The sequence below is a fragment of the Microcebus murinus genome, chromosome 2, assembly GCF_040939455.1.
Source record: "Microcebus murinus isolate Inina chromosome 2, M.murinus_Inina_mat1.0, whole genome shotgun sequence".
In the NCBI taxonomy this organism is placed as follows: domain Eukaryota; kingdom Metazoa; phylum Chordata; class Mammalia; order Primates; family Cheirogaleidae; genus Microcebus; species Microcebus murinus.
In genome coordinates, this window is record NC_134105.1 from 37,964,577 (window position 1) to 37,978,603 (window position 14,027).

The 14,027-nt window shown below is 40.0% G+C and overlaps 1 protein-coding gene across 11 annotated transcripts in view; it reads left to right on the forward strand.

Annotated features, from left to right (window-relative positions):
• Nucleotides 1-14,027, forward strand: part of ELAVL4 (ELAV like RNA binding protein 4) — a 146,591-nt gene that overhangs the window by 105,968 nt on the left and 26,596 nt on the right. The window lies entirely within an intron of this gene.

A 14,027-nucleotide genomic window follows, 5' to 3' on the forward strand; every position in this document is an offset into this window, starting at 1 on the left:
ATTCGGTGGATTAAGCCATTCTATCCCTCTCATTGTTGTGCGTAAAATGGGAATAATGATACTGACTCTTCCCACCTTACCGTGTGCTGTGAGATCAGATGAGCTGCTACTCTGTTGGTAAGTTATTAAAATGATACACCAATTCAGGATATTACTATGGTCACCTAGCAGATAGGACATTGTAAGCAGGGATTTATGAGGGTAAAGCTAGCTGTGATAAGGTACCTTTGCTTCCTACTCTGCCTACCAGATGTTTTGTTCAGTTATCTACGTACATCACAACAAAAGATGATTAACTCTCTCAGACATCAGTGTCTAACTGTTATTAATGCTCAAGCTGATCAAATTACAATGCCACAGATCCTACTTGTGCTGTTAATATTAGATTTTGGATTCCGGTCTATAATGAATGATTTTTCCTCCATGCATTGGAAAAATTGGTTAGCAGAGTTCATAAGAAAGTTTAATTAGCAGGCTGTTTGTGAAAATAGCGGTTGTGAGTCATCGTTCAGAATGAACTAACATTTCTCAGGCTTGAATTTGTTCTTCTGTTCCTTGAGCAGCCACAGAGGATCCCTGTGTTTAGGAAGCTGATGTCCACGTGCAGCCCACTTGAACTGCACCGTGTAATAAACTAATAATGAAAACAACAGATTTTTTAAAACCAGAGAGGAAGAGGAGGTGTGGGGTGTTTGTATAATTATATATGTGTGTCTATGTCTTCCAGGGGAATATCATGGACCTACTCTAATCCAGCACTGAGCTACTCCTAGGTCCTGGATTATACATTAGTAGTATAGCCTAATGAATAAGAACTAGACTGCCTGTATGTACATCCCAGCCTTACCCCTTACTAGCTGTGTAACAGGAAAATTCTTACCCTCTCTGTGCTCCAGCATTTTAATTTCTAAATAGGTATATTGATGGGATTCTTGTGAGCATTAATTTATGTGAAATACTCAGAACATCTCTTATACTAATATATACTAATATAATTTTTACAACAGTTCTGTGAGATGTAGGCTTTATTAGCCCTATTTTACAGCTGAGGAAATAGGTCCAGAAAGGTTAAATAACTTGCCCAAGATCACACAGTTTCTAAATGGCAGAGCAGAGTTGAACCCATGTTTATTTGACTCCAAAGCCTCTATTTTTGTCTGCTATACTTTATTATTTTCCAGGGTCATATGCCTAGTTCATTAAGTATAGATACTGTTCATGTGTGTCTGTATGCGGGGACCTATTAATACAAAAATGTGCTTCTGGTAAGTATCCATACAGCCACACGCAATTATGTTTTGTTTTTTTTCCTTAGGTCTTTGGTTCGCCTAGTGAAACTTCTTAAGCTCATTACATGCTGACTACTGACACATAGTAATCTAGAACCAGACTCATACAACTTGTACCAACATGAAAGTATGTCTTGAGATGTCTGACTCCCCTCCCCATTATGCATCTCTGTCCTGTGTCTAGATTATCCCAGAAGCAAGACTGTATGTCTTCTGAGAAGCAGAATCATAGCCTGTCACAGTGAAAAGAGACCTTAGAAGTATTCTCTGGCTTGGTCTCCTGGTTTTCTACTGGTCTTTCTGTTATCTCAGGAACTATATAGCTCAGCTTTGGGGACCAGACCCCCCACCTTAGGTTAATTACATCTTGAGATGATATTTAGTCCTGTTTCAAAAGGTTATGTTCAATTGGAAATCCCATCTATTAATAAAAGTCTTTCCCAAATGTGCTGATCAATAATATGGTTTTTTTTTCTTAAGGGGATCTGTGATCAAATGAGTTTGATCTGAAGTTAAACAAGTTTAAGAGAGGTTTCTTTTTATCATTACTTCTCTGATTCTGTGCTAACATGCATTATAAAACTTAAAGGAAATGGTATAATACATAGTATTTCCCAAGGAACCTTTTTTCCTTCAGCATTGTCTATACTATCCTTTCAAGCCAGGAGGAAAGAATGGAGCTCCCAGAGGTATAAGTTTGAGGGTGGGAGAGAAGGAGGCAGTTTGGGACAGTTTCTACCTGATGTCCTCATTTCTTTTAAGAAAGAGGTGCGGTCCTCTACTGCTTGTGGGTAGGCAAGTAGAGGCCTTGATGTCCTGAGAAAGTCTTATCTAATCCAAGGAAGAATATCCCAGTGCCCATTAGTTCATGAGTGGATTAACAAAATGTGGTATATATACCATGGAGTACTATTCAGCCATAAAAAGGATGAATTAATGCCTTTTGCAACAATTTGGATGGAACTGGAAACCATCCTAAGTGAAGTATCTCAAGATTAGAAAAACAAACACCACATGTACTCAGTATCAAATTGGAACTACCCGATGAGAACACATGTCCATAGCAGGAAGCAAAACTCAGTGAAAATCAAACAAGGGGTAGGGAGAAAAGGGGAGGGACAAAAACCTATCTAATGGGTACAATGAACACTATTTGGGTGATGAGCACACCTATAGCAATGACTCAAGCATTGCAAAAGTGATCCATATAACCAAAAACATTTGTACCCCTTTAATATTTTGAAATAATAATAAAAAAGAACAGAAAATGGTGTCATATGGTCCTAACTCTCTAGCATCAGCACAGTCCCATTTCACACCAGGCATTTTTTTGAAAATTATTGAGTACTGAGCATGTTCAGTGCATGATTCAAATCATGAGTTTATTTAATGTCCTAATTTCTGGTGTGACATTTTATTTTCCATTGCCTGGAAAAGCTGAGCCATTAGAAGGTGTTCACACTTTGCAATCTCACACATATTCCTGGGCACTCCATTTTCACATCTGCCAGATACTTCACTCAGTATGAGGCTGGTCATACTTGCTTGGTGTAGCCATTCCCTGAGAATCCCTTAGCTGTTTAGAAAACCAAAGAAGATGACTTTCCCCCTCAATTTCTACTCTACCGACATGTTTCTGTGAGTTCTTTTGTTCTTGTGTTTTTATGTCTTTATTTTGCCTTACCTCCTACCTGCAAACTAAATAGTGATAAAAAGGAAAAACATCGTTTTGTTTCTTGTTTCTTTTCTTTTTCATGAATGTGAGGAATTTCTTTCTTTTCAAAAATTTGTTGGAAATGAACTAAGCTGTCATACCACAGTGGTGAGCTTCCTGCTGGTACTTTACAACCGGTGAACTCCCTGATGATAGGGACGGAGGTGTTCATCTCTGCATTTCACACAGACACTAGTGGTGGGTCCAAGGCCAGAGAAAACCAAGGCTTTATTTCAGAAAGGACACACTGACAGAGGTTTTCAGACAAAGGCCTTCAGCTAACATTTGACATCTTGACTTATATCTGCACAGACAAGTTATTTATCTCATCTCCTTCAGCAAGAGCCATGAATTCTCTTTTACTTTGAATAAAGGCAGTTTTAATAGGCTTATATTCAGTTAATATTCATGAAGCGTTACTCCGTGCCAAGCCCTCTCACATAACTTATCTCATTTAATCTGAATCCCAACATGATATCAGGAGCCTCCACATGCCCTGTGTAAGAATAGTGTCTGGTAGGAGTTTTGGGAGCCATTGTCTTAGTGTTAAATACAGCAGTTCCTTTCTCCCACAGACATTTCACCCACAGAAAGTCTCATTTTGCCCAAAGGCTAATTACAGTATATGTAATTAGTATTAACCTGATAATTTTTTCTACATCTTCTTCCTTTGTCGCTAAACCCTCGTCTTTAACACCAGCTTCATTTCTGGAATCACCTGTTGGTTTGCATCCACTCTGGGTGGAAAGTCTTGTCTATTTGACAGCCAGACCTTTGTTTTATGTGAGAGTGAGCCAACCAAGAATTAAGAATTCTGGTTCATTTTTCTGGCTAGCTGGGAGTTTGCCAAAATCCTCCTCTTTTTTTTCCAGCTATTGTTAAAAATATTTTTAAAGGTGTGACTAGTCTTTCCTGTCTTGTAAGAATATTCTGAACATAATTTAATTTAATACTACTTCAATTAAGAATCTTTCATTGCCCTAGGGCCATTAGTCTGAACACTCCTTATTTTTGTATGATAAATGCTGAAGGTGAGATAGTTGTCTCTGAGGTTTCTATTGTCCCCTGTGCATTATCTAGGATATTTTTCATTTCAGTTCTTTTTTCTAAACTAAGTACTTGATACTAGCTTTTTATCTTACAAATTTCCTTTCTCTCCTGAACAAACAGAAGAAAAATAGGGTTCAGATTAGTTCAGTTGTTCATTTATTAAGGTTTATTATTAAAATGTATATTTTAAGACCTGTCATTTGAAGCAATTTATCTTATAGGACAAATCAAAAGGGGTAAAAATCTTTTGAGAATCAGTTGACTGGCCTTTTTTTATTGAATAGTATAGCTTTGTAATCAGTCCTTTCTGCTTTGGGGACTATTGGAAATGAGTGTGTATGCTCTGTGCATTTCCTTGTGCAGAGGCATCATGTGAACAGTTCAGTTGGTATCTTTTCTGAAATCAGAAAACTCTATTAAAAGACTTTGTGGGCTTTGGAGCTGGTTGAATTCAAGCCATAGGATCTGAGGCATCTTTGTAAATGGCAGTGACAATGCCTACCTTGTAGGATTGTTTAGGGAGTAAATGAGATGATAGAAATAAAGTGCTTAGTATAGTTAGTGTAGTGACTGACACTCAAAAAATGATAACTAGTTTTGTTACTATCCACTCACTTATTGAATTCATTCATTCATTCAACATAGATATATTGAATGTCTACTATGTGCCAAACATTAGTCTAATAAGATCCATGTAGGTCATGATAAGACCCACATCCCCATCCTTAAGGAATTTAGGGTCCATTGAGAAATACATTCAGTTCAACCAACAAGCTTATATTGAATACCAGCTAGGGGCCAAGAACTTTGCTTGTTGCCATTTTGATGCCACAAGATGGGTAGAAATGACATCTACTTAGGAAGCCAGGATATAAATAGCCTCTGGAAATAACCAAGGACTGGCTCAAGGTAATTTTAAATACTTTGGGAATTCAGAATAAAGAAGGCTGGGTCCTGTTTTTTTAATGGTGTTGTTGGCAGAGAACAGACACATTCAAAATTATAGATGCCTAAATGATTTCTGAATCTCTGCCAGAGGTACAGGGAGATCTCATATACAAATCTGAGGATGGATTCAACTTTAGAAATGATATTAACAGTACAGGTTAATATCTATAACCAGCGGCCTCGTGGAAGTGATGGCTATAAACTTAGTGAGAGTCTTTTCTCCTCAAGGGGTGGGTGCTAATGCTGTCCCCTCCTCCTGGAATGCCCTTCTCTGACTATTGCTCTTGACTTCCTGTTGCCTGGCTGTCTCATAATTTTCTTCCACTTCCTTCTGTCTCCTTTTCAAATTAGTCTCAGTTCAGGTATTACATTCTCCAGAAAGCTCTCTCTCCTTCTCACTATCATAACACTTAACCATACTGTACTGTCATTGTTAATTCATGGGTCTGACTTCCCTACTAGATCATAAACTGCTTGCTTGCTTCTTCATTTGTCTTCAGTCTCTGCATCCACAAAAGGGATTTGAAGATGACTAATACTAAAGCCCTTTCCAAGACTGTCATACTATGATGCACCAGATCCAGTTTGAAAGGCACAACCAAGTTGGAAGATGGGAATGGGATATTTTGGGATATATATTGGAATTAAATAGAAGAATAAGAACTTGGAGATAGTACTAGAAAACCCAGACTGTCTCAAAGTCTCAGGCATACTATGCTATATCAGGGAAGATGTTTAGTATCAAAATTAGCACATATTCAATCAATCAGGGCATGGCACAAAGTACACTGGCTCTGGAGTCAGATGGGTTTGCTACTGTTCTCAGTCAAATAACTTTAGGTAAGTTACTTCTCCCTCGAGGCCTTCGTTTCCCCTTCTTAAAACAGGATAGAAATACCTGTTTCAGCTGGGCACAGTGGCTCATGCCTGTAATCCTAGAACTCCGGGAGGCCGAGGTGGGAGGATTGCTTGAGCTCAGGACTTCAAGATCAGCCTGAGCAAGAATGAGACCCATATCTCTACTAAAAATAGAAAAAATAGCCAGATGTTGTGGCACGTGCCTGTAGTCCCAGCTACACGAGAGGCTGAGTCATGAAGATCCCTTGAGCCCAGGAGTTAGAGATTGCAGTGAGCTATGATGACGCCACTGCACTCTACCCAGGGCGACAGAGTGAGACTCAGTCTCAACAACAACAACCAAAAGGGAAACAAAAACACCTGCTTCAGTGGGTTGTGATAATGTAAGTGAAGTGCCTGACCGATAGTAGGTGCTCAATAAATATTACCTATTAGTTTCATTTCTCAGTTATAAATCAGGATAAACTAAAACCAGCTGTGAGCAAAGGGTCTAAAATAAATATAACTTAGAACCTTTAAAGGGATCTTATGGGTCAATCGTGCTGACTGCTACAGCATCTCATGACCAAAGTTAGGTCTGGCTTCTGTTTGCATATTTCTAGTCATGGGGCCCTTACCACCTCACAAGGTAGCCCACCTCCTTATAAAATCATCATTAGAAAGTTCTTCCTTTTATCAAGGCAAAAATTGGTCCCCTCATTTTCTTCTGCCTGATCCTCATTCTCTCCTTTGGGACCCCACAAAGCAAGTCTACCCCTCCCTGCCTTCCCATGATGGCCTTTTAAAATATTAGAAGGGACTTTGAGTACCTCTAGACTAGTCTTCTCCCCTTCAAACTACATGCCCACAGGTCTTTCAGCTGTGTCCTATGGGTTCTGATTCTTCTTCCCGTCTTCCTCTGGACTCAGGTGAAGCTCTGGTTAATTAAAAATATATATATATTTTTTTGCTGCTCTTCCTGGTATTTGGGAGATTGAGGGTGGCTAAGAGTATGTAATTATGCATGTGAATAAACAATATTTATTCATTCACCCAACAAACATTTACTAGATATCCAAAAACATCATGAACCCTTTGGTAGGTCCTGGGGGGACAGAGATAAATAAAACATCATCTTGGCCTCAAGTTGCTCACAGTCTAGTGGGGAACAGAGACACATTAAGAGACAGTTTTAAAAGGACGTGTCAGTGATGGCAGAAGCCAAGTATGTTTTGTTCTCTTCTATATTCTCAATGAATGGAACTGTGCCTGGCATGTAACAGATGCTTGGTAAATATCTACGGGATAGTGCTTGAATTCAGCCCTCAAGTTGGAATGTCATCACTTTGATAGGGGAACTCCATCAAAACTCTACTAACCAGCTTCAAAGCCCAGCTCAAATGTTCCCCCTCCAGGAAGCCTTCCCTGCTTTGCTCAGTCAGAATCAGTCTCCATTTCCTCTCTGCCCCTGTATATAGCTTTAAAAAAAAAATCTCTGCTATATTTTTATTTTTGCCAAGCCATAATTAGTCCTTATATCTGTCTTTCCATTCTACATAATAAGCTCCCTGAAGGCAGGAATGATTTCTTGATCATTTTGGAGTCCACCCCTAGTGTCTAGCACGTAGTAGGTTACAGTTATTGTGAAATCTGTGTGCCTGGTGCGTATTACGTGCGCCAACGTAAATGAAAAGCATTAGAAGCGTCCCCCACCTTCAAGAAGGTCAGGGCCTCGCTGAGGAGCTAACACCCACACAGGCAGGACTATAAGGCAGTTATCTCATGAATCCCAAGAGAAGGAAAAGGAGCCAGCATCTACTGAGCATCTATTATATGCCATTCACTTTACATGCATTATCACTTTTAGTCCTCCCAATAACCCCTTGAAAAAGTTATATTAACCTCATTGTATAGATAAGAATACTGAAGCAAAAAGAGGCAAAGTAGAAATGCAAAATTTGGGGACAAAAATATTAGCATACATTAAATGATTCTGAGAGTTTTCCCATCAGAGTTTCCTTTCCCTGTTACTATGGGTGTGTAGTATTCCCAGAAACCAAGGTACAGGGAGATCAGTTTAGTTTAGCCAAGGTCACACAGCAATAAACCGGAGAACTAAAATTCAGACCCCTCCCCCGCCAGTCTGACCAACTCCAAGTCTCTTTTATGCAAATGTTTCGTTTTCGTCACACTTTAAACCAAGCTTCTCAGTCTTTAATGTGCATTTAAGTCACCTGAGGATCTTGTTGAAAAGCAGATTCCAATTCAGCAGGTCTGGGATGGGACGTGAGGATCTGCATTTCTCACAAGGCCTGAGGTGACGCCAATCACATGAGTGCCGAATTTTGAGTAGCAAAGTATACCAGACTTAGTTTGAGGCACTTGTGTGACCTACCAAAACAAAATGAACCCTCTGACTAGCTGACTGTAGCAACACTAGATTTTCAGGAGAAAAGCCAAGACTCAGACTGACCAACACCATGCAACCTCCCAGAGATGGGATGGGAGGGAGCAGAGTCACAGGCGCCCCTGAACCCCAAGGCATCCCCAGTCAGCGTTAAGGAGGAGAACCTCTGACTCGGGGTGAGTGCATCCCTTGTGTACATGCCTGATGCCATACATTTTGTCACTTGCACCAAGGCCAGCCCTGTGGAGAGAAAGCATGAGCTGAGATATCACACAGACCTGGTTTCATTCGCATTCCAGCCCTGGAGCCTAATGGCTGGTTGTCTTGGGCAGATTATTTAGCATTTCTCAAGCCTCATTTTCCTTGTCTGTACAGTGGGCTTGATGGCACCCCTTTCACACAGGATTAAAGGCGGTAACATTAATTACCACTCAGCACAGTGCCTGGCACAAAGTAGGCACTGAATAAATTGTAGCTGCTATTAGTCCCTGTGTTAATATAATCCTCCTAGTGATCCTTTGATTGTGAGGATTAAGGGATTATCTCTATTTTTCCAGATAAGGGAACATGTTGATAAAGCTTAAATGACTTAATCAAGGTTATACAGCAAGTACCTTTGAGCCACACAGACATTTATACATGCAGTAACAACCACATGTGCCCTCTTGGGTATGTGTAGATAGAACTGTGGCAGCCAAAAGCAGACAGAGGCATCTCAGAACTGGCAGTGAAGGAGTCCTGGGATTTGCAGTCGGCTGCAGTTAACTGGTGTGTGGTTATTGCCACGCAGGTGATCCTGAGGTGACTGGGGGTTTTATCATGTGCTTTGCGAACAGGATTTCAGCCTGAGCTAGGGGTTCTAACATCCACAAAAATTCCTTACTCAACTCAGAAGTTTTCAGCAGCAGCTACCCATCTGGCTGCCCCCTCAGGGGTTTTGCAGATGAGGAGAGTAACTGGTAGGTTTCTGGAGAATGATGGTTTTTAAAGAGAGAAAGAGCAAGGTGTGCAGGTTGGCAGTGCAGAAATGCTGAGACTCCTTCTGGCCAGCATCTCTACTGCTGCCATCAACCGTGAGGTTGTCAGGATCAGAATAATCGCCAGGACCCCAAGGGCAAGGAAAAATTACTTCTATCCAGAATGGCTGGGAAAATACGGGGTCATAACCAGCTATGATCTCAACACTTTTTAGAGAATGAATACAATAAAAAAAGCTTAACATCAACTACTGAAGGTAATTTACTTTTTCTTAGATGATTCAAAAAAAGCCTCTGAAGCATTTCAGGACTTCAGAATAGTTGTTAATAACATTTTAGCCCAAATGTAGCTACTGTGGTTATGGCAAAGGGGTACAGGATTTGAAGTCAAAAGATCTAGACCAGGGGATGGGCAGACTACAGCCCAAGGGCCAAATTGAGCCCGCTGTCTGTTTTTTTAGATAAAATTTTATTGGAACACAGCTACACTCATCTGTTTACATATTGTCTATGGCTGCTGCACAATGGCAGAGTTGTCATAACAGGGGCTGTAGGACCCCACCGAACAAAAAACAGGGGCTGTAGGACCCCACCAAAAAACTATTTACTATCTTGCGCTATATATACAAAAGCTTGCCAACCCCTGATCTAGACTACGATCTAACTCTGTGATCTCGGGCAAATCACCATTTTCTCTGAGCTTCAGTTTCCACATCTATAAATTAATGATTATCTCTCCTCACCCAGGGTTTTTTTGAGACTCAAAAGCAAAAGAATGGAGAGGAAAGCACTTTGTAAACTCAGAATCTCTGTGGAAGGGTGGGCAGGGGTGGCTTTGGTTGTTCACCTCATCTATACCAGGGGAGAACCCATCCAGGACATTCTTTGTGTTTTGTTTTCTAATCTCTTGTGTCAGTTTGTTGTCATATTCTCTCTTTCTTACAAATGCAAAATAAATTCCCCAGGCATGGCCTTATTCCCCCAAACATACAAAGCATATGCTTCTTCCAGAAATGGAGGATTAGTACAAATGCTTACATCCGTTCTTTCATTTATCAAGCAGTTGTTGATTTACCTACTATGAGGAAAGACATAAACTTTTATGATCTGGGTCTTATGGGGAGAAGTGCTTGGTTTCTAAGGGGAGAAGTTAGATATACAAAATTTATTGTTACAGAGTAAAGATGTTGCTATATCATAGTAGGAGAGGACTCATTGTGTGTTTTTGTGTATGTGCATGTGCCTGTGCTTTATAAAAACAGAAATAATCAGGTTCAGATTTAATAATAGCTTGTTAAAAACCTCTCATTCATGCCTGCTGGACAGGACTACTTAGGACTGGTCACATGTACGGTTGTGGGTCACCTGGGCATCACAGAGCCAGATGCTCACTAGTTTCTAAATTTTGGAGATAGTCTTCATTTCATAATATCTTATTTTTTCAATAAACATAACTTCAATTATTTCATTTTTCTAATTTGTTCAACTTGCCATCAAAATAAACCGATAAACTGGGAACAAAAATAAAGTTTATTTTCATTTTCTATTCTGAAAATACTGTTGCCATACCTATATGCTCAAATCTTGCTACTGCTGATAAAGGAAGACAATGTAGCTATTTGGAGAAAAAAAAAAGCATAATAAAAAGACATTATCTTTTTCTGGAATGCAGATGCATAGCTCTAGGCTCCAGATTGGGTCCCCCAGGCTCTCCTAGCATGGTGGCTTTCTTGGTCCCCATGGAAAAAGTGTTGGTATTTTTTGTAAACATGTTTTATCTTTATTTTTCCATGTATGCTTACGTACTGAACTGCAAATCTAAAACCCATCACTAATGTACAGCCACCAAAATTAAAACAAAAAAATTTTGCTCATTTTACTTTCTCCCCCACTACTAAAACAGTTTCTAAAAGAAATCAGGCTTGGGTTTCTATATTTTCTACCTAGGGATTTAATTCTCTCTGGGGCATTTTAAAAAAGAATGCTTAGATCCATAGAGTATTTTTTATTAGACTTAGCTGGACTCCTCCTATGATGGCGAGAAGCATGTTAAGAAAGCCTGTTCATGAACTAGGCTAACCACAGGTAGTTTCATTGTGCTGCGAGCCTGTCTCATATCTTTCAATTCACAGGCAAGGTTTTCTGCCTCTGTCCTCCTCTTATGCAATACAATGTTCTGTTTTAGAGTTTGCAGCTTATTATTTTATATCAAGGAGAATTGTCATTTTTCTTTTCCCTTTCCTTTCTGAAAGGATATTCCACTGGTTTTTAGTTTTCCCAAGAGCACCCTTATTCTTGATGTTAAATGCAGTCTCTCTCTAAACCTAGCGCTGGTGATAACACAGTAGTGTTAATTGCAGTCAGGAACTAAGGTGATGGTGGATTGAGGACTGATACGGGCAAGTGGGTTGACATGACACATCTTGCTGGGCAAGAATCCTTTCCTCACTTGACCTTCGGAGCCATCCTAGGGTTTAAAGCTGAAAGTGTTTTCCTTCTCCTGGAAGCAAATATCTAAAAAGAAAGAAAAAATGTAGAGTGTAAAAATTATTATGTACTGTATTTGTTTTAGATTTCCATCAATATATGAATAATTTTAGAAAGAAGGACAGTGTATTGGAAGCATGTACCACTAGTAAGCATGATATATTTTTCCACATATATTCCATCAGTATGATAAATTAGGTACTATTTCAATATGAGTTAGGTCTAATGTTTGCAGTTATGTGGTGAGTGTTTTCTTTATATTTTTCATATTTCCCTTTAATTTTACACAAATTAAATTGAGCTGGATAGACTGACCATCTGACTAGTTTCCTAGAACTTATGTATAAGGTTTACCATTGAGGTAATTGTTTTTAAAATGCCTTTTAATAGCATCTTAACTTGGCTGTTTTAAAAAAGTGATTATAATAATATTTTAGTACAGCAATTTTTAAGGCTTCTCATATATGCAAGGTAAATATGAGAAATCTACATGATGAAAATGGAGTTAATTAGGTGAATTTAGTTAGGCTTGATGAGGTGGAGCCAAATTTAGGATAAATGATATTTTTAAACCAATGAAATTAGTCTCTTGTATTTTTGTGTTTGCAAAATGAAGTTTCTCAGAACATGTGGCGGGGTCTTGTAATTCACACACCTCTCTCGCTCTCGCTCTCGCTCTCTCTCTCGCTCTCTCGCTCTCGCTCTCTCTTTCTCTCTCTCTCTCTCACACACACACACAACCACTCACACACTACACTTACACAGTGAAATGGAAAGAGAAGGACCAGCAGCTAGAGTGTGCACAATATTCTCTCTTCCCTCTTCAGTTACTAATTTTGTCTGGTGAAGGACCTATCTGGCAAAGTTTGCCTCTGTCTTTCCTATTCTAACCCTGTTCTTCCAAAACACAGAGGAATATTCTAATGGAAGGTGGTGTCATTTTGGGTTTTCCATTTGGGGAACAAATGCCATTGAGTTTCCTTATGATTCTCTTTACTTCCATCCTATAAAGGATAACAAAGTCACCCATTTTCTGATCCAGAACCCAACTTGTTTTCCCAGGTTCCCTCCTACAACCAACACAAACACAGACATTTACCAGCAAAACAGAAGCTGTTGGAAAGATTTTTTGGCTGCTGAAATGCGCTCCTGTCACCAGGACATGGCAGGCTTTTTGCTGTATTGTCTCCCATCCCTGGCCCTGGTACTCCAAAGAGAGGTTTATGTAATCAGTCTTTCCTGACATGTGACGTCCTGTCATTTTCCTCCCCCAACGGCTCTGCTGCCACCCACAAATCGATAGCATTGCCTGGGAAGTTCAAGCTGGTTTTGCAGCCACCCCAAGCTCTGTGTTTCTTAAAGGGTATGTCAGAAAATGTAAAGTTTCCTAATGATATTTCTGGCTGATGACACATGGCAGAGCTGATGGACTATTTATAATCAGTGGCACGATCGCAAGCACATTATTTTTATTTCACTTAGGGGGGAGCCCTGTCACTTGCTACCTCTCCTTGCAGACAAGTTGATGCCGTCTCCATCTAAAGTAGCTAGATCCTCTTTGCATGGTGTTTGCACTCTCCCCTTCCTGTTAGGAGCTCCCCAGCAATTTCCAGTAGAAACCCTCTCTCCTTTATTCTTTTTTTTGTTTGTTTGTTTAATTGTTCTTTGGCTCAAGGGATGATGGGGGCAAAGAATGATTTGTAGCAACTGCTTGAAATTCTGGCCATGCCCCCATTCTTCACTATCCACATCCTCAGTCTTTGCTGCTCAGATCCTGCTACATCCCTCTGAGTGTGGGTGTGGCTGGCATAACCGAGGCAATAGACACAGCTACTGCATCCAGCACTTGCCCCAATTTTACAGGACTAAGCAGAGCGTTAAGTGTTTTTTTGTTGAGCACCTACTGCATTCTAAGCAATGTACTTGGTAGGCATTTTATGTATAATTATCTCACTAACTCTCTCAAACCTATCTGAGGTAAGTGCTGTTATTGCCAGAGAAGAGATTTGGGAGGGAAATGGGAGATTAAATGACTTCGCTTCAAAGTCACATAGCTAATAGGAAAGTCCCAGGACTCTAGTTCAAGTCTCTTCTAACAAACTACACCTGCTCTCTTCCCACTACCCTGTCCTACCTCTTCCTGATTATGTGACACTTGTATATCCTGTGTGGATGTGCGGGGACACTTACCCATTTTTAGCCTGGGCAGCTCCTTTGAGTTTAAAGGCTAACAGGAGTGAGAGCTGGAGGAATTGGAAACCTCTCAATCTGGGGGTAAACCCTGGTATAAGAGGAACCATATACCAGAGGAGAGTTTT